At 62.4% G+C, this 18,420-nt stretch overlaps 2 non-coding genes across 2 annotated transcripts; both read left to right on the top strand.

Moving 5' to 3' along the window:
- Nucleotides 1-2,717: 2,717 nt before the first annotated feature.
- Nucleotides 2,718-2,836, top strand: LOC131871283 (5S ribosomal RNA). Its single transcript, XR_009369541.1, has one exon. It is a non-coding gene; the product is annotated as a 5S ribosomal RNA (ribosomal RNA).
- A 7,806-nt stretch (nucleotides 2,837-10,642) lies between these two features.
- On the top strand, nucleotides 10,643-10,761 carry LOC131871284 (5S ribosomal RNA). Its single transcript, XR_009369542.1, has one exon. It is a non-coding gene; the product is annotated as a 5S ribosomal RNA (ribosomal RNA).
- Nucleotides 10,762-18,420: the final 7,659 nt, after the last annotated feature.

Below are 18,420 nucleotides of genomic sequence, written 5' to 3' on the forward strand. Positions count from 1 at the left end.
GGCAAAAAAAAAAGGAGATTTTAAAATTTCCGTTTTGAAAGATAGTGAAAAAAACGGAACGCGCGTGCCATCTTGAGCCCGCCCTGGTGCGCAGCCCAGGTAAGGTGCCACCCTGGCAAAGGTGCGCACCCGGGCAATTAACCCTACTTCCGACTTCGTGCGCGCCAGGGTGGCAACCGGGCCTCGGAAGAGCCAATGCGAGAAACCCCACCAAACGCTCCGACAAAAAAAGAGGCGGCGCTCCAATAACCCCGCTTCGGAGCGCAGCCGGGGCAAACCAAGCCAAGGTGCCCACCCCGACGAAGGTGCACGCGAGGTGCGCACCCGGGGCAAACCGGGCTCCGACAACGTGCACGCAGCACCTTGGAGCACACTTCGAAGCACTCCCGGGTGCCCACCGGCGTTGCGCACCGTGGTGGGCAGCGAGGTGCGCACCTTTGATGCGCTGCCTTCACTAATTTCCAGAAAAAGGCAAAAAAAAATGAGATTTTAAAATTTCCGTTTTGAAAGATAGTGAAAAAAAAGGAACGCGGGTGCCATCTTGAGCCCGCCCTGGTGCGCAGCCCAGGCAAGGCATGCGCACCAAGGTGCCCACCCGAGGTGCACACCCGGGGCAAACCGGGCTCCGACTTCGTGCAGGCCGCACCTTGGAGCACATTCGGAGCGCTCCTTGGTGCGCACCATGGTGCCCACCAGGGCGCACCCGAGGCAAACCGGGCTCCGACTTCGTGCACGCCGCACCTTGGAGCACACATCGGAGCGCTCCCAGGTTCGCACCAGCGTTGCGCACCTTTGATGCGCTGCCTTCACTAATTTCCAGAAAAGGCAAAAAAAAACGATATTTTAAAATTTCCGTTCTGAAAGATAGTGAAAAAAACGGAACGCGGGTGCCATCTTGAGCCCTTCCTGATGCGCAGCCCAGGCAAGTTGTGCGCACCAAGGTGCCCACCCTGGCGGAGGTGCGCGCCCGGGGCAAACCGGGCTCCGACTTCGTGCACTGCATGGTGCCCACCAAGGCGCGCAACCCAGCCAAGGTGCCCACCGCAGCGAAGGTGCACGCGAGGTGCGCACCCGAGGTGCACACCCGGGGCAAACCGGGCTCCGACTTCGTGCACGCCGCACCTTGGAGCACACTTCAGAGCGCTCCTTGGTACGCACCAGGGCGCGCAACCCAGCCAAGGTGCTCACCCCGGCGAAGGTGCACGCGAGGTGCGCACCCGGGGCAAACCGGGCTCGGACTTCGTGCACGCCGCACCTTGGAGCACACATCGGAGCGCTCCCGGGTTCGCACCAGCATTGCGCACCTTTGATGCGCTGCCTTCACTAATTTCCAGAAAAGGCAAAAAAAAGAAAAAAATGAGATTTTAAAATTTCCGTTTTGAAAGATAGTGAAAAAAACGGAACGCGGGTGCCATCTTGAGCCCGCCCTGGTGTGCAGCCCAGGCAAGTTGTGCGCACCAAGGCACCCACCCTGGCCAAGGTGGGTCACGGGGTGGGTCCTAGGGTGGGTAACGGGGTGGGTACTAAGGTGCGTGCCAAGGTGGGTCATAGGGTGGGTGCCAAGGTGGGCACCAGGGTGGGTGTGCACCAACCCTAGCCAGGGTAGGTCACGGGGTGGTTGTCGGGGTGGGCGTCAAGGAGCCAAGGTGGGTGGCAAGTAGCCAAGTTGCGTGCCAAGGTGGGTGTCGGGGTGGGTGCCAAGGATCCAAGGTGGGTGCCAAGGAACCAAGGTGGGTGTCTGGGTGGGTGCCGAGGTGGGAGCCAGGGTGGGTCCCAAGGTGAGTGCAAAGGTGGGTGCCAGGGTCAAGGTGAGTGCCAATGTGGGTTCCAAGGTGCCAGGGTCAGGGTGAGTGCCAATGTGGGTTCAAAGGTGCTAAGTTGGGTGCGAGGTTGGGTGCGAGGGTGGGTGGGTGCCAAGGTGTGCTAGGTGGAAGCCCGGGTGGGTCGGCATCCCATGGGTGTCGAGTTGGGTGCCTGATGGGTGCTTCTTGTCAAGTTTTAGTCGTCGGGACTCATTTCGAGCCTTAGAGGTCGTTTCTTGTCCGGTTGCCCTGTCTTCGACCTGGGAACCCAATTTTGGTCCTCGGGTCCCATTTTTTTTTGTCTCGCATCCCACTTTTGGCCTGTGGCCTTTTCGGGGTCGATTCTCGTTTTGGGCATCAGAGCATGTTTCTTCTCCTAAAACCCAATATTTGTTTATTAAGTCTCGGAACACATTTTTGTTCTCGTGGACCCATCATGGGTCTTGGAACGCATTTGTGGTCCTTGGGTCCCATTTTGCATCCCGAAACTTGTGTTTTGGTGCTTGATCCCTATTTTGGGTGCCCACCTTGCACCAAGTGCGCACCCGGGGCAAACCGAGCGCCTTGGTGCACCGGGGCAAGATCGAGCGTGCACCCGAGGCGCCCCGAACATGCACCAAGGTGCACTCGGCCCACATGTGAGCGCAGGTCGTTGCGCCCGAGGTGGTGTGTGGGCACCGCGTTGCAGACGGGACACTGCACGCACACGACGCCCCCTCCAGGTGCACGCACGTAGGCCGGGCCGGGTGCACACCCGACGCCCTAGCAAGGTGCGCGCACCCGGGCAGGGCTCACACTTGGCGAACGGGGCGCACTTCGCGAGGGAGGGTGTGCACCTCGACGGGGGTGGGTGGCCGGGGTGGATTCGCACGTGGGTCGCGGTTTGCTAAGTACACACTGCGACAAGCTCATAACGGGTGCGATCATACCAGCGTTAGTGCACCGGATCCCATCAGAACTCCGCAGTTAAGCGCGCTTGGGCCGGAGTAGTACTGGGATGGGTGACCTCCCGGGAAGTCCCGGTGTTGCACCCTTTTTTAGTTTTTCGCCGGGCGTCGCAATGCTATTTGAATAAACCTTTTGCCCGTTTGCGTTCTCGTCGGGGCCGGGCCGGGCCGGGGTGCGCTGCCCGCACTACCGCGCGCTAGCGGGGGCGACACCGAGCGCGCACCCGAGGCGCCCCGAGCACACAGGCCACGGTGCAACCCGGGCGTTGTGCGCGCACCCCGGTGCGCCCGAGGTGCTGCGCGCGCACCCAGGTGAAATCGGTGTGCACCTCGGCCAGTGCGCGCTCGGTCGAGTCGCGCACGTTGGCCAAGGTGCACGGTGATGTTTCTTACTCTAAGGTTCCGCACCAGACGCCCGGGACAGGTGAGCGAAGCTGGGCGGGGCCGGGTGCGCGGCCGGGGCAGGTGCACGCAGCTGGAGAGAGCTTTGGAGCACACTTCGGAGCGCACCAATGATGCGCTCCATTCAAAAGTTTCCTGAAAAGGCAAAAAAAGTTGAGATTATAGAATTTCCCACTTGAGAGATTGTAAAAAAAAAAAATTTAAAATGAAGGAAACGCGGGTGCCAAGGTGTGCGCAGCCCAGCCAAGGTGTGCGCACCAAGGCGCCCACCCTGGCGAAGGTGCACGCAAGGTGCGCACCCGAGGCAAACCGGACAATTAACCCAACTTTCGACTTCGCGCGCACCTTGGAGCGCACTTCGGAGCGCTCCTTGGTGCGCACCAATCTTGGGCACCTCGGAGTGCACCATGGCGCCCACCAAGGTGCGCACCCGGGGCAAACCGAGCTCCGACTTCGTGCGCACCTTGGAGCGCACGAAAGGTGCGCACCATGGCGCCCACCAAGGTGCGCAGCCCAGCCAAGGCGTGCGCATCAAGGTGCGCACCCTGGCGAAGGTGCGCACCCGGGGCAAACCGAGCTCCGACTTCGTGCGCACCTTGGAGCGCACAAAAGGTGCGCAACCCAGCCAAGGTGTGCGCACCCCGGTCAAACCGAGCTCCGAATCGTGCGCACCAGAGGTGCACGCCATCGTGCGCACCTTGGAGCACACTTCGGAGCCCTCCTTGGTGCGCGCCGATGTTGCGCACCTCGGAGCGCACCCGGGGAAAACAATGCAATTAACCCGACTTTCGACTTCGTGGGCACCTCGGAGCGCTCTCGGGTTCGCACCTCGGAGCACACCGAGGTGCGCACCTTTGATGCGCTGCCTTCACCAATTTCCAGAAAAGGCAAGAAAACATTGAGAAGGTGTGCGCACCGAGGTGCCCACCCTGGCGAAGGTGCACGCGAGGTGCGCACCCGGGGCAAACCGGGCTCCGACTTCGTGCACGCCGCACCTTGGAGCACACTTCGGAGCGCTCCTTGGTGCGCACCAGGGCGCGCAACCCAGCCGAGGTGCCCACCCCGGCGAAGGTGCACGCGAGGTGCGCACCCGGGGCAAACCGGGCTCCGACTTCGTGCACGCCATGGTGCCCACCGCGGCGAAGGTGCACGCGAGGTGCGCACCCGGGGCAAACCGGGCTCCGACTTCGTGCACGCCGCACCTTGGAGCACACTTCGGAGCGCTCCTTGGTGCGCACCATGGTGCCCACCAGGGCGCGCAACCCCGCCGAAGGTGCACGCGAGGTGCGCACCCGGGGCAAACCGGGCTCCGACTTCGTGCACGCCGCACCTTGGAGCACACTTCGGAGCGCTCCTTGGTGCGCACCATGGTGCCCACCAGGGCGCGCAACCCCGCCGAAGGTGCACGCGAGGTGCGCACCCGGGGCAAACCGGGCTCCGACTTCGTGCACGCCATGGTGCGCACCGCGGCGAAGGTGCGCACCCGGGGCAAACCGGGCTCCGACTTCGTGCACGCCGCACCTTGGAGCACACTTCGGAGCGCTCCTTGGTGCGCACCAGGGCGCGCAACCCAGCCGAGGTGCCCACCCCGGCGAAGGTGCACGCGAGGTGCGTACCCGGGGCAAACCGGGCTCCGACTTCGTGCACGCCGCACCTTGGAGCACACTTCGGAGCGCTCCTTGGTGCGCACCATGGTGCCCACCAGGCCGCGCAACCCAGCCAAGGTGTGCGCACCAAGGTGCACGCGAGGTGCGCACCCGGGGCAAACCGGGGTCCGACTTCGTGCACGCCGCACCTTGGAGCACACATCGGGGCGCTCCCGGGTTCGCACCGGCGTTGCGCACCGTGGTGGGCACCTCGGAGCACACCAAGGTGGGCAGCGAGGTGCGCACCTTTGATGCGATGCCTTCACTAATTTCCATAAAAGGCAAAAAAAAAACGAGATTTTAAAATTTCCGTTTTGAAAGATAGTGAGAAAAAGGGAATGCTGGTGCCATCTTGAGCCCGCCCTGGTGCGCAGCCCAGCCAAGGTGTGCGCACCAAGGTGCCCACCCTGGCGAAGGTGCGCGCCCGGGCAATTAACCCAACTTCCAACTTCGCGCGCGCCAGGGTGGGAGCGCACCCAACAACCGGGCCTGGGAAGAGCCAATGCGAGAAACCCCACCAAACGCTCTGACAAAAAAAGAGGGGGCGCTCCAGTAACCCCGCTTCGGAGCGCACCCTGGGCAAACCCAGCCAAGGTGCCCACCCCGGCCAAGGTGCAGGCGAGGTGCGCACCCGGGGCAAACCGGGCTCCGACAACGTGCACGCCGCACCTTGGAGCACACTTCGTAGCGCTCCCGGGTGCGCACCTCAGAGCACACCAAGGTGGGCAGCGAGGTGCGCACCTTTGATGCGCTGCCTTCACTAATTTCCAGAAAAGGCAAAAAAAAAAGGAGATTTTAAAATTTCCGTTTTGAAAGATAGTGAAAAAAACGGAACGCGCGTGCCATCTTGAGCCCGCCCTGGTGCGCAGCCCAGGTAAGGTGCCCACCCTGGCAAAGGTGCGCACCCGGGCAATTAACCCTACTTCCGACTTCGTGCGCGCCAGGGTGGCAACCGGGCCTCGGAAGAGCCAATGCGAGAAACCCCACCAAACGCTCCGACAAAAAAAGAGGCGGCGCTCCAATAACCCCGCTTCGGAGCGCAGCCGGGGCAAACCCAGCCAAGGTGCCCACCCCGACGAAGGTGCACGCGAGGTGCGCACCCGGGGCAAACCGGGCTCCGACAACGTGCACGCAGCACCTTGGAGCACACTTCGAAGCACTCCCGGGTGCCCACCGGCGTTGCGCACCGTGGTGGGCAGCGAGGTGCGCACCTTTGATGCGCTGCCTTCACTAATTTCCAGAAAAAGGCAAAAAAAAATGAGATTTTAAAATTTCCGTTTTGAAAGATAGTGAAAAAAAAGGAACGCGGGTGCCATCTTGAGCCCGCCCTGGTGCGCAGCCCAGGCAAGGCATGCGCACCAAGGTGCCCACCCGAGGTGCACACCCGGGGCAAACCGGGCTCCGACTTCGTGCAGGCCGCACCTTGGAGCACACTTCGGAGCGCTCCTTGGTGCGCACCATGGTGCCCACCAGGGCGCGCAACCCAGCCAAGGTCTGCACACTAAGGTGCCCACCCCGGCGAAGGTGCACGCGAGGTGCGCACCCGGGGCAAACCGGGCTCCGACTTCGTGCACGCCATGGTGCCCACCGCGGCGAAGGTGCACGCGAGGTGCGCACCCGGGGCAAACCGGGCTCCGACTTCGTGCACGCCGCACCTTGGAGCACACTTCGGAGCGCTCCTTGGTGCGCACCATGGTGCCCACCAGGGCGCGCAACCCAGCCAAGGTGTGCGCACCAAGGTGCACGCGAGGTGCGCACCCGGGGCAAACCGGGGTCCGACTTCGTGCACGCCGCACCTTGGAGCACACATCGGAGCGCTCCCAGGTTCGCACCAGCGTTGCGCACCTTTGATGCGCTGCCTTCACTAATTTCCAGAAAAGGCAAAAAAAAACGATATTTTAAAATTTCCGTTCTGAAAGATAGTGAAAAAAACGGAACGCGGGTGCCATCTTGAGCCCTTCCTGGTGCGCAGCCCAGGCAAGTTGTGCGCACCAAGGTGCCCACCCTGGCGGAGGTGCGCGCCCGGGGCAAACCGGGCTCCGACTTCGTGCACTGCATGGTGCCCACCAAGGCGCGCAACCCAGCCAAGGTGCCCACCGCAGCGAAGGTGCACGCGAGGTGCACACCCGGGGCAAACCGGGCTCCGACTTCGTGCACGCCGCACCTTGGAGCACACTTCAGAGCGCTCCTTGGTGCGCACCAGGGCGCGCAACCCAGCCGAGGTGCCCACCCCGGCGAAGGTGCACGCGAGGTGCGCACCCGGGGCAAACCGGGCTCCGACTTCGTGCACGCCATGGTGCCCACCGCGGCGAAGGTGCGCACCCGGGGCAAACCGGGCTCCGACTTCGTGCACGCCGCACCTTGGAGCACACTTCGGAGCGCTCCTTGGTGCGCACCATGGTGCCCACCAGGCCGCGCAACCCAGCCAAGGTGTGCGCACCAAGGTGCACGCGAGGTGCGCACCCGGGGCAAACCGGGGTCCGACTTCGTGCACGCCGCACCTTGGAGCACACATCGGGGCGCTCCCGGGTTCGCACCGGCGTTGCGCACCGTGGTGGGCACCTCGGAGCACACCAAGGTGGGCAGCGAGGTGCGCACCTTTGATGCGATGCCTTCACTAATTTCCATAAAAGGCAAAAAAAAAACGAGATTTTAAAATTTCCGTTTTGAAAGATAGTGAGAAAAAGGGAATGCTGGTGCCATCTTGAGCCCGCCCTGGTGCGCAGCCCAGCCAAGGTTTGCGCACCAAGGTGCCCACCCTGGCGAAGGTGCGCGCCCGGGCAATTAACCCAACTTCCAACTTCGCGCGCGCCAGGGTGGGAGCGCACCCAACAACCGGGCCTGGGAAGAGCCAATGCGAGAAACCCCACCAAACTCTCTGACAAAAAAAGAGGGGGCGCTCCAGTAACCCCGCTTCGGAGCGCACCCTGGGCAAACCCAGCCAAGGTGCCCACCCCGGCCAAGGTGCAGGCGAGGTGCGCACCCGGGGCAAACCGGGCTCCGACAACGTGCACGCCGCACCTTGGAGCACACTTCGTAGCGCTCCCGGGTGCGCACCTCAGAGCACACCAAGGTGGGCAGCGAGGTGCGCACCTTTGATGCGCTGCCTTCACTAATTTCCAGAAAAGGCAAAAAAAAAAGGAGATTTTAAAATTTCCGTTTTGAAAGATAGTGAAAAAAACGGAACGCGCGTGCCATCTTGAGCCCGCCCTGGTGCGCAGCCCAGGTAAGGTGCCACCCTGGCAAAGGTGCGCACCCGGGCAATTAACCCTACTTCCGACTTCGTGCGCGCCAGGGTGGCAACCGGGCCTCGGAAGAGCCAATGCGAGAAACCCCACCAAACGCTCCGACAAAAAAAGAGGCGGCGCTCCAATAACCCCGCTTCGGAGCGCAGCCGGGGCAAACCAAGCCAAGGTGCCCACCCCGACGAAGGTGCACGCGAGGTGCGCACCCGGGGCAAACCGGGCTCCGACAACGTGCACGCAGCACCTTGGAGCACACTTCGAAGCACTCCCGGGTGCCCACCGGCGTTGCGCACCGTGGTGGGCAGCGAGGTGCGCACCTTTGATGCGCTGCCTTCACTAATTTCCAGAAAAAGGCAAAAAAAAATGAGATTTTAAAATTTCCGTTTTGAAAGATAGTGAAAAAAAAGGAACGCGGGTGCCATCTTGAGCCCGCCCTGGTGCGCAGCCCAGGCAAGGCATGCGCACCAAGGTGCCCACCCGAGGTGCACACCCGGGGCAAACCGGGCTCCGACTTCGTGCAGGCCGCACCTTGGAGCACACTTCGGAGCGCTCCTTGGTGCGCACCATGGTGCCCACCAGGGCGCACCCGAGGCAAACCGGGCTCCGACTTCGTGCACGCCGCACCTTGGAGCACACATCGGAGCGCTCCCAGGTTCGCACCAGCGTTGCGCACCTTTGATGCGCTGCCTTCACTAATTTCCAGAAAAGGCAAAAAAAAACGATATTTTAAAATTTCCGTTCTGAAAGATAGTGAAAAAAACGGAACGCGGGTGCCATCTTGAGCCCTTCCTGATGCGCAGCCCAGGCAAGTTGTGCGCACCAAGGTGCCCACCCTGGCGGAGGTGCGCGCCCGGGGCAAACCGGGCTCCGACTTCGTGCACTGCATGGTGCCCACCAAGGCGCGCAACCCAGCCAAGGTGCCCACCGCAGCGAAGGTGCACGCGAGGTGCGCACCCGAGGTGCACACCCGGGGCAAACCGGGCTCCGACTTCGTGCACGCCGCACCTTGGAGCACACTTCAGAGCGCTCCTTGGTACGCACCAGGGCGCGCAACCCAGCCAAGGTGCTCACCCCGGCGAAGGTGCACGCGAGGTGCGCACCCGGGGCAAACCGGGCTCGGACTTCGTGCACGCCGCACCTTGGAGCACACATCGGAGCGCTCCCGGGTTCGCACCAGCATTGCGCACCTTTGATGCGCTGCCTTCACTAATTTCCAGAAAAGGCAAAAAAAAGAAAAAAATGAGATTTTAAAATTTCCGTTTTGAAAGATAGTGAAAAAAACGGAACGCGGGTGCCATCTTGAGCCCGCCCTGGTGTGCAGCCCAGGCAAGTTGTGCGCACCAAGGCACCCACCCTGGCCAAGGTGGGTCACGGGGTGGGTCCTAGGGTGGGTAACGGGGTGGGTACTAAGGTGCGTGCCAAGGTGGGTCATAGGGTGGGTGCCAAGGTGGGCACCAGGGTGGGTGTGCACCAACCCTAGCCAGGGTAGGTCACGGGGTGGTTGTCGGGGTGGGCGTCAAGGAGCCAAGGTGGGTGGCAAGTAGCCAAGTTGCGTGCCAAGGTGGGTGTCGGGGTGGGTGCCAAGGATCCAAGGTGGGTGCCAAGGAACCAAGGTGGGTGTCTGGGTGGGTGCCGAGGTGGGAGCCAGGGTGGGTCCCAAGGTGAGTGCAAAGGTGGGTGCCAGGGTCAAGGTGAGTGCCAATGTGGGTTCCAAGGTGCCAGGGTCAGGGTGAGTGCCAATGTGGGTTCAAAGGTGCTAAGTTGGGTGCGAGGTTGGGTGCGAGGGTGGGTGGGTGCCAAGGTGTGCTAGGTGGAAGCCCGGGTGGGTCGGCATCCCATGGGTGTCGAGTTGGGTGCCTGATGGGTGCTTCTTGTCAAGTTTTAGTCGTCGGGACTCATTTCGAGCCTTAGAGGTCGTTTCTTGTCCGGTTGCCCTGTCTTCGACCTGGGAACCCAATTTTGGTCCTCGGGTCCCATTTTTTTTTGTCTCGCATCCCACTTTTGGCCTGTGGCCTTTTCGGGGTCGATTCTCGTTTTGGGCATCAGAGCATGTTTCTTCTCCTAAAACCCAATATTTGTTTATTAAGTCTCGGAACACATTTTTGTTCTCGTGGACCCATCATGGGTCTTGGAACGCATTTGTGGTCCTTGGGTCCCATTTTGCATCCCGAAACTTGTGTTTTGGTGCTTGATCCCTATTTTGGGTGCCCACCTTGCACCAAGTGCGCACCCGGGGCAAACCGAGCGCCTTGGTGCACCGGGGCAAGATCGAGCGTGCACCCGAGGCGCCCCGAACATGCACCAAGGTGCACTCGGCCCACATGTGAGCGCAGGTCGTTGCGCCCGAGGTGGTGTGTGGGCACCGCGTTGCAGACGGGACACTGCACGCACACGACGCCCCCTCCAGGTGCACGCACGTAGGCCGGGCCGGGTGCACACCCGACGCCCTAGCAAGGTGCGCGCACCCGGGCAGGGCTCACACTTGGCGAACGGGGCGCACTTCGCGAGGGAGGGTGTGCACCTCGACGGGGGTGGGTGGCCGGGGTGGATTCGCACGTGGGTCGCGGTTTGCTAAGTACACACTGCGACAAGCTCATAACGGGTGCGATCATACCAGCGTTAGTGCACCGGATCCCATCAGAACTCCGCAGTTAAGCGCGCTTGGGCCGGAGTAGTACTGGGATGGGTGACCTCCCGGGAAGTCCCGGTGTTGCACCCTTTTTTAGTTTTTCGCCGGGCGTCGCAATGCTATTTGAATAAACCTTTTGCCCGTTTGCGTTCTCGTCGGGGCCGGGCCGGGCCGGGGTGCGCTGCCCGCACTACCGCGCGCGCGGGGGCGACACCGAGCGCGCACCCGAGGCGCCCCGAGCACACAGGCCACGGTGCAACCCGGGCGTTGTGCGCGCACCCCGGTGCGCCCGAGGTGCTGCGCGCGCACCCAGGTGAAATCGGTGTGCACCTCGGCCAGTGCGCGCTCGGTCGAGTCGCGCACGTTGGCCAAGGTGCACGGTGATGTTTCTTACTCTAAGGTTCCGCACCAGACGCCCGGGACAGGTGAGCGAAGCTGGGCGGGGCCGGGTGCGCGGCCGGGGCAGGTGCACGCAGCTGGAGAGAGCTTTGGAGCACACTTCGGAGCGCACCAATGATGCGCTCCATTCAAAAGTTTCCTGAAAAGGCAAAAAAAGTTGAGATTATAGAATTTCCCACTTGAGAGATTGTAAAAAAAAAAAATTTAAAATGAAGGAAACGCGGGTGCCAAGGTGTGCGCAGCCCAGCCAAGGTGTGCGCACCAAGGCGCCCACCCTGGCGAAGGTGCACGCAAGGTGCGCACCCGAGGCAAACCGGACAATTAACCCAACTTTCGACTTCGCGCGCACCTTGGAGCGCACTTCGGAGCGCTCCTTGGTGCGCACCAATCTTGGGCACCTCGGAGTGCACCATGGCGCCCACCAAGGTGCGCACCCGGGGCAAACCGAGCTCCGACTTCGTGCGCACCTTGGAGCGCACGAAAGGTGCGCACCATGGCGCCCACCAAGGTGCGCAGCCCAGCCAAGGCGTGCGCATCAAGGTGCGCACCCTGGCGAAGGTGCGCACCCGGGGCAAACCGAGCTCCGACTTCGTGCGCACCTTGGAGCGCACAAAAGGTGCGCAACCCAGCCAAGGTGTGCGCACCCCGGTCAAACCGAGCTCCGAATCGTGCGCACCAGAGGTGCACGCCATCGTGCGCACCTTGGAGCACACTTCGGAGCCCTCCTTGGTGCGCGCCGATGTTGCGCACCTCGGAGCGCACCCGGGGAAAACAATGCAATTAACCCGACTTTCGACTTCGTGGGCACCTCGGAGCGCTCTCGGGTTCGCACCTCGGAGCACACCGAGGTGCGCACCTTTGATGCGCTGCCTTCACCAATTTCCAGAAAAGGCAAGAAAACATTGAGAAGGTGTGCGCACCGAGGTGCCCACCCTGGCGAAGGTGCACGCGAGGTGCGCACCCGGGGCAAACCGGGCTCCGACTTCGTGCACGCCGCACCTTGGAGCACACTTCGGAGCGCTCCTTGGTGCGCACCAGGGCGCGCAACCCAGCCGAGGTGCCCACCCCGGCGAAGGTGCACGCGAGGTGCGCACCCGGGGCAAACCGGGCTCCGACTTCGTGCACGCCATGGTGCCCACCGCGGCGAAGGTGCACGCGAGGTGCGCACCCGGGGCAAACCGGGCTCCGACTTCGTGCACGCCGCACCTTGGAGCACACTTCGGAGCGCTCCTTGGTGCGCACCATGGTGCCCACCAGGGCGCGCAACCCCGCCGAAGGTGCACGCGAGGTGCGCACCCGGGGCAAACCGGGCTCCGACTTCGTGCACGCCGCACCTTGGAGCACACTTCGGAGCGCTCCTTGGTGCGCACCATGGTGCCCACCAGGGCGCGCAACCCCGCCGAAGGTGCACGCGAGGTGCGCACCCGGGGCAAACCGGGCTCCGACTTCGTGCACGCCATGGTGCGCACCGCGGCGAAGGTGCGCACCCGGGGCAAACCGGGCTCCGACTTCGTGCACGCCGCACCTTGGAGCACACTTCGGAGCGCTCCTTGGTGCGCACCAGGGCGCGCAACCCAGCCGAGGTGCCCACCCCGGCGAAGGTGCACGCGAGGTGCGTACCCGGGGCAAACCGGGCTCCGACTTCGTGCACGCCGCACCTTGGAGCACACTTCGGAGCGCTCCTTGGTGCGCACCATGGTGCCCACCAGGCCGCGCAACCCAGCCAAGGTGTGCGCACCAAGGTGCACGCGAGGTGCGCACCCGGGGCAAACCGGGGTCCGACTTCGTGCACGCCGCACCTTGGAGCACACATCGGGGCGCTCCCGGGTTCGCACCGGCGTTGCGCACCGTGGTGGGCACCTCGGAGCACACCAAGGTGGGCAGCGAGGTGCGCACCTTTGATGCGATGCCTTCACTAATTTCCATAAAAGGCAAAAAAAAAACGAGATTTTAAAATTTCCGTTTTGAAAGATAGTGAGAAAAAGGGAATGCTGGTGCCATCTTGAGCCCGCCCTGGTGCGCAGCCCAGCCAAGGTGTGCGCACCAAGGTGCCCACCCTGGCGAAGGTGCGCGCCCGGGCAATTAACCCAACTTCCAACTTCGCGCGCGCCAGGGTGGGAGCGCACCCAACAACCGGGCCTGGGAAGAGCCAATGCGAGAAACCCCACCAAACGCTCTGACAAAAAAAGAGGGGGCGCTCCAGTAACCCCGCTTCGGAGCGCACCCTGGGCAAACCCAGCCAAGGTGCCCACCCCGGCCAAGGTGCAGGCGAGGTGCGCACCCGGGGCAAACCGGGCTCCGACAACGTGCACGCCGCACCTTGGAGCACACTTCGTAGCGCTCCCGGGTGCGCACCTCAGAGCACACCAAGGTGGGCAGCGAGGTGCGCACCTTTGATGCGCTGCCTTCACTAATTTCCAGAAAAGGCAAAAAAAAAAGGAGATTTTAAAATTTCCGTTTTGAAAGATAGTGAAAAAAACGGAACGCGCGTGCCATCTTGAGCCCGCCCTGGTGCGCAGCCCAGGTAAGGTGCCCACCCTGGCAAAGGTGCGCACCCGGGCAATTAACCCTACTTCCGACTTCGTGCGCGCCAGGGTGGCAACCGGGCCTCGGAAGAGCCAATGCGAGAAACCCCACCAAACGCTCCGACAAAAAAAGAGGCGGCGCTCCAATAACCCCGCTTCGGAGCGCAGCCGGGGCAAACCCAGCCAAGGTGCCCACCCCGACGAAGGTGCACGCGAGGTGCGCACCCGGGGCAAACCGGGCTCCGACAACGTGCACGCAGCACCTTGGAGCACACTTCGAAGCACTCCCGGGTGCCCACCGGCGTTGCGCACCGTGGTGGGCAGCGAGGTGCGCACCTTTGATGCGCTGCCTTCACTAATTTCCAGAAAAAGGCAAAAAAAAATGAGATTTTAAAATTTCCGTTTTGAAAGATAGTGAAAAAAAAGGAACGCAGGTGCCATCTTGAGCCCGCCCTGGTGCGCAGCCCAGGCAAGGCATGCGCACCAAGGTGCCCACCCGAGGTGCACACCCGGGGCAAACCGGGCTCCGACTTCGTGCAGGCCGCACCTTGGAGCACACTTCGGAGCGCTCCTTGGTGCGCACCATGGTGCCCACCAGGGCGCGCAACCCAGCCAAGGTCTGCACACTAAGGTGCCCACCCCGGCGAAGGTGCACGCGAGGTGCGCACCCGGGGCAAACCGGGCTCCGACTTCGTGCACGCCATGGTGCCCACCGCGGCGAAGGTGCACGCGAGGTGCGCACCCGGGGCAAACCGGGCTCCGACTTCGTGCACGCCGCACCTTGGAGCACACTTCGGAGCGCTCCTTGGTGCGCACCATGGTGCCCACCAGGGCGCGCAACCCAGCCAAGGTGTGCGCACCAAGGTGCACGCGAGGTGCGCACCCGGGGCAAACCGGGGTCCGACTTCGTGCACGCCGCACCTTGGAGCACACATCGGAGCGCTCCCAGGTTCGCACCAGCGTTGCGCACCTTTGATGCGCTGCCTTCACTAATTTCCAGAAAAGGCAAAAAAAAACGATATTTTAAAATTTCCGTTCTGAAAGATAGTGAAAAAAACGGAACGCGGGTGCCATCTTGAGCCCTTCCTGGTGCGCAGCCCAGGCAAGTTGTGCGCACCAAGGTGCCCACCCTGGCGGAGGTGCGCGCCCGGGGCAAACCGGGCTCCGACTTCGTGCACTGCATGGTGCCCACCAAGGCGCGCAACCCAGCCAAGGTGCCCACCGCAGCGAAGGTGCACGCGAGGTGCACACCCGGGGCAAACCGGGCTCCGACTTCGTGCACGCCGCACCTTGGAGCACACTTCAGAGCGCTCCTTGGTGCGCACCAGGGCGCGCAACCCAGCCGAGGTGCCCACCCCGGCGAAGGTGCACGCGAGGTGCGCACCCGGGGCAAACCGGGCTCCGACTTCGTGCACGCCATGGTGCCCACCGCGGCGAAGGTGCGCACCCGGGGCAAACCGGGCTCCGACTTCGTGCACGCCGCACCTTGGAGCACACTTCGGAGCGCTCCTTGGTGCGCACCATGGTGCCCACCAGGCCGCGCAACCCAGCCAAGGTGTGCGCACCAAGGTGCACGCGAGGTGCGCACCCGGGGCAAACCGGGGTCCGACTTCGTGCACGCCGCACCTTGGAGCACACATCGGGGCGCTCCCGGGTTCGCACCGGCGTTGCGCACCGTGGTGGGCACCTCGGAGCACACCAAGGTGGGCAGCGAGGTGCGCACCTTTGATGCGATGCCTTCACTAATTTCCATAAAAGGCAAAAAAAAAACGAGATTTTAAAATTTCCGTTTTGAAAGATAGTGAGAAAAAGGGAATGCTGGTGCCATCTTGAGCCCGCCCTGGTGCGCAGCCCAGCCAAGGTTTGCGCACCAAGGTGCCCACCCTGGCGAAGGTGCGCGCCCGGGCAATTAACCCAACTTCCAACTTCGCGCGCGCCAGGGTGGGAGCGCACCCAACAACCGGGCCTGGGAAGAGCCAATGCGAGAAACCCCACCAAACTCTCTGACAAAAAAAGAGGGGGCGCTCCAGTAACCCCGCTTCGGAGCGCACCCTGGGCAAACCCAGCCAAGGTGCCCACCCCGGCCAAGGTGCAGGCGAGGTGCGCACCCGGGGCAAACCGGGCTCCGACAACGTGCACGCCGCACCTTGGAGCACACTTCGTAGCGCTCCCGGGTGCGCACCTCAGAGCACACCAAGGTGGGCAGCGAGGTGCGCACCTTTGATGCGCTGCCTTCACTAATTTCCAGAAAAGGCAAAAAAAAAAGGAGATTTTAAAATTTCCGTTTTGAAAGATAGTGAAAAAAACGGAACGCGCGTGCCATCTTGAGCCCGCCCTGGTGCGCAGCCCAGGTAAGGTGCCACCCTGGCAAAGGTGCGCACCCGGGCAATTAACCCTACTTCCGACTTCGTGCGCGCCAGGGTGGCAACCGGGCCTCGGAAGAGCCAATGCGAGAAACCCCACCAAACGCTCCGACAAAAAAAGAGGCGGCGCTCCAATAACCCCGCTTCGGAGCGCAGCCGGGGCAAACCAAGCCAAGGTGCCCACCCCGACGAAGGTGCACGCGAGGTGCGCACCCGGGGCAAACCGGGCTCCGACAACGTGCACGCAGCACCTTGGAGCACACTTCGAAGCACTCCCGGGTGCCCACCGGCGTTGCGCACCGTGGTGGGCAGCGAGGTGCGCACCTTTGATGCGCTGCCTTCACTAATTTCCAGAAAAAGGCAAAAAAAAATGAGATTTTAAAATTTCCGTTTTGAAAGATAGTGAAAAAAAAGGAACGCGGGTGCCATCTTGAGCCCGCCCTGGTGCGCAGCCCAGGCAAGGCATGCGCACCAAGGTGCCCACCCGAGGTGCACACCCGGGGCAAACCGGGCTCCGACTTCGTGCAGGCCGCACCTTGGAGCACACTTCGGAGCGCTCCTTGGTGCGCACCATGGTGCCCACCAGGGCGCACCCGAGGCAAACCGGGCTCCGACTTCGTGCACGCCGCACCTTGGAGCACACATCGGAGCGCTCCCAGGTTCGCACCAGCGTTGCGCACCTTTGATGCGCTGCCTTCACTAATTTCCAGAAAAGGCAAAAAAAAACGATATTTTAAAATTTCCGTTCTGAAAGATAGTGAAAAAAACGGAACGCGGGTGCCATCTTGAGCCCTTCCTGATGCGCAGCCCAGGCAAGTTGTGCGCACCAAGGTGCCCACCCTGGCGGAGGTGCGCGCCCGGGGCAAACCGGGCTCCGACTTCGTGCACTGCATGGTGCCCACCAAGGCGCGCAACCCAGCCAAGGTGCCCACCGCAGCGAAGGTGCACGCGAGGTGCGCACCCGAGGTGCACACCCGGGGCAAACCGGGCTCCGACTTCGTGCACGCCGCACCTTGGAGCACACTTCAGAGCGCTCCTTGGTACGCACCAGGGCGCGCAACCCAGCCAAGGTGCTCACCCCGGCGAAGGTGCACGCGAGGTGCGCACCCGGGGCAAACCGGGCTCGGACTTCGTGCACGCCGCACCTTGGAGCACACATCGGAGCGCTCCCGGGTTCGCACCAGCATTGCGCACCTTTGATGCGCTGCCTTCACTAATTTCCAGAAAAGGCAAAAAAAAGAAAAAAATGAGATTTTAAAATTTCCGTTTTGAAAGATAGTGAAAAAAACGGAACGCGGGTGCCATCTTGAGCCCGCCCTGGTGTGCAGCCCAGGCAAGTTGTGCGCACCAAGGCACCCACCCTGGCCAAGGTGGGTCACGGGGTGGGTCCTAGGGTGGGTAACGGGGTGGGTACTAAGGTGCGTGCCAAGGTGGGTCATAGGGTGGGTGCCAAGGTGGGCACCAGGGTGGGTGTGCACCAACCCTAGCCAGGGTAGGTCACGGGGTGGTTGTCGGGGTGGGCGTCAAGGAGCCAAGGTGGGTGGCAAGTAGCCAAGTTGCGTGCCAAGGTGGGTGTCGGGGTGGGTGCCAAGGATCCAAGGTGGGTGCCAAGGAACCAAGGTGGGTGTCTGGGTGGGTGCCGAGGTGGGAGCCAGGGTGGGTCCCAAGGTGAGTGCAAAGGTGGGTGCCAGGGTCAAGGTGAGTGCCAATGTGGGTTCCAAGGTGCCAGGGTCAGGGTGAGTGCCAATGTGGGTTCAAAGGTGCTAAGTTGGGTGCGAGGTTGGGTGCGAGGGTGGGTGGGTGCCAAGGTGTGCTAGGTGGAAGCCCGGGTGGGTCGGCATCCCATGGGTGTCGAGTTGGGTGCCTGATGGGTGCTTCTTGTCAAGTTTTAGTCGTCGGGACTCATTTCGAGCCTTAGAGGTCGTTTCTTGTCCGGTTGCCCTGTCTTCGACCTGGGAACCCAATTTTGGTCCTCGGGTCCCATTTTTTTTTGTCTCGCATCCCACTTTTGGCCTGTGGCCTTTTCGGGGTCGATTCTCGTTTTGGGCATCAGAGCATGTTTCTTCTCCTAAAACCCAATATTTGTTTATTAAGTCTCGGAACACATTTTTGTTCTCGTGGACCCATCATGGGTCTTGGAACGCATTTGTGGTCCTTGGGTCCCATTTTGCATCCCGAAACTTGTGTTTTGGTGCTTGATCCCTATTTTGGGTGCCCACCTTGCACCAAGTGCGCACCCGGGGCAAACCGAGCGCCTTGGTGCACCGGGGCAAGATCGAGCGTGCACCCGAGGCGCCCCGAACATGCACCAAGGTGCACTCGGCCCACATGTGAGCGCAGGTCGTTGCGCCCGAGGTGGTGTGTGGGCACCGCGTTGCAGACGGGACACTGCACGCACACGACGCCCCCTCCAGGTGCACGCACGTAGGCCGGGCCGGGTGCACACCCGACGCCCTAGCAAG

Source organism: Cryptomeria japonica, unplaced genomic scaffold (assembly GCF_030272615.1).
Source record: "Cryptomeria japonica unplaced genomic scaffold, Sugi_1.0 HiC_scaffold_390, whole genome shotgun sequence".
Lineage (NCBI taxonomy): Eukaryota > Viridiplantae > Streptophyta > Pinopsida > Cupressales > Cupressaceae > Cryptomeria > Cryptomeria japonica.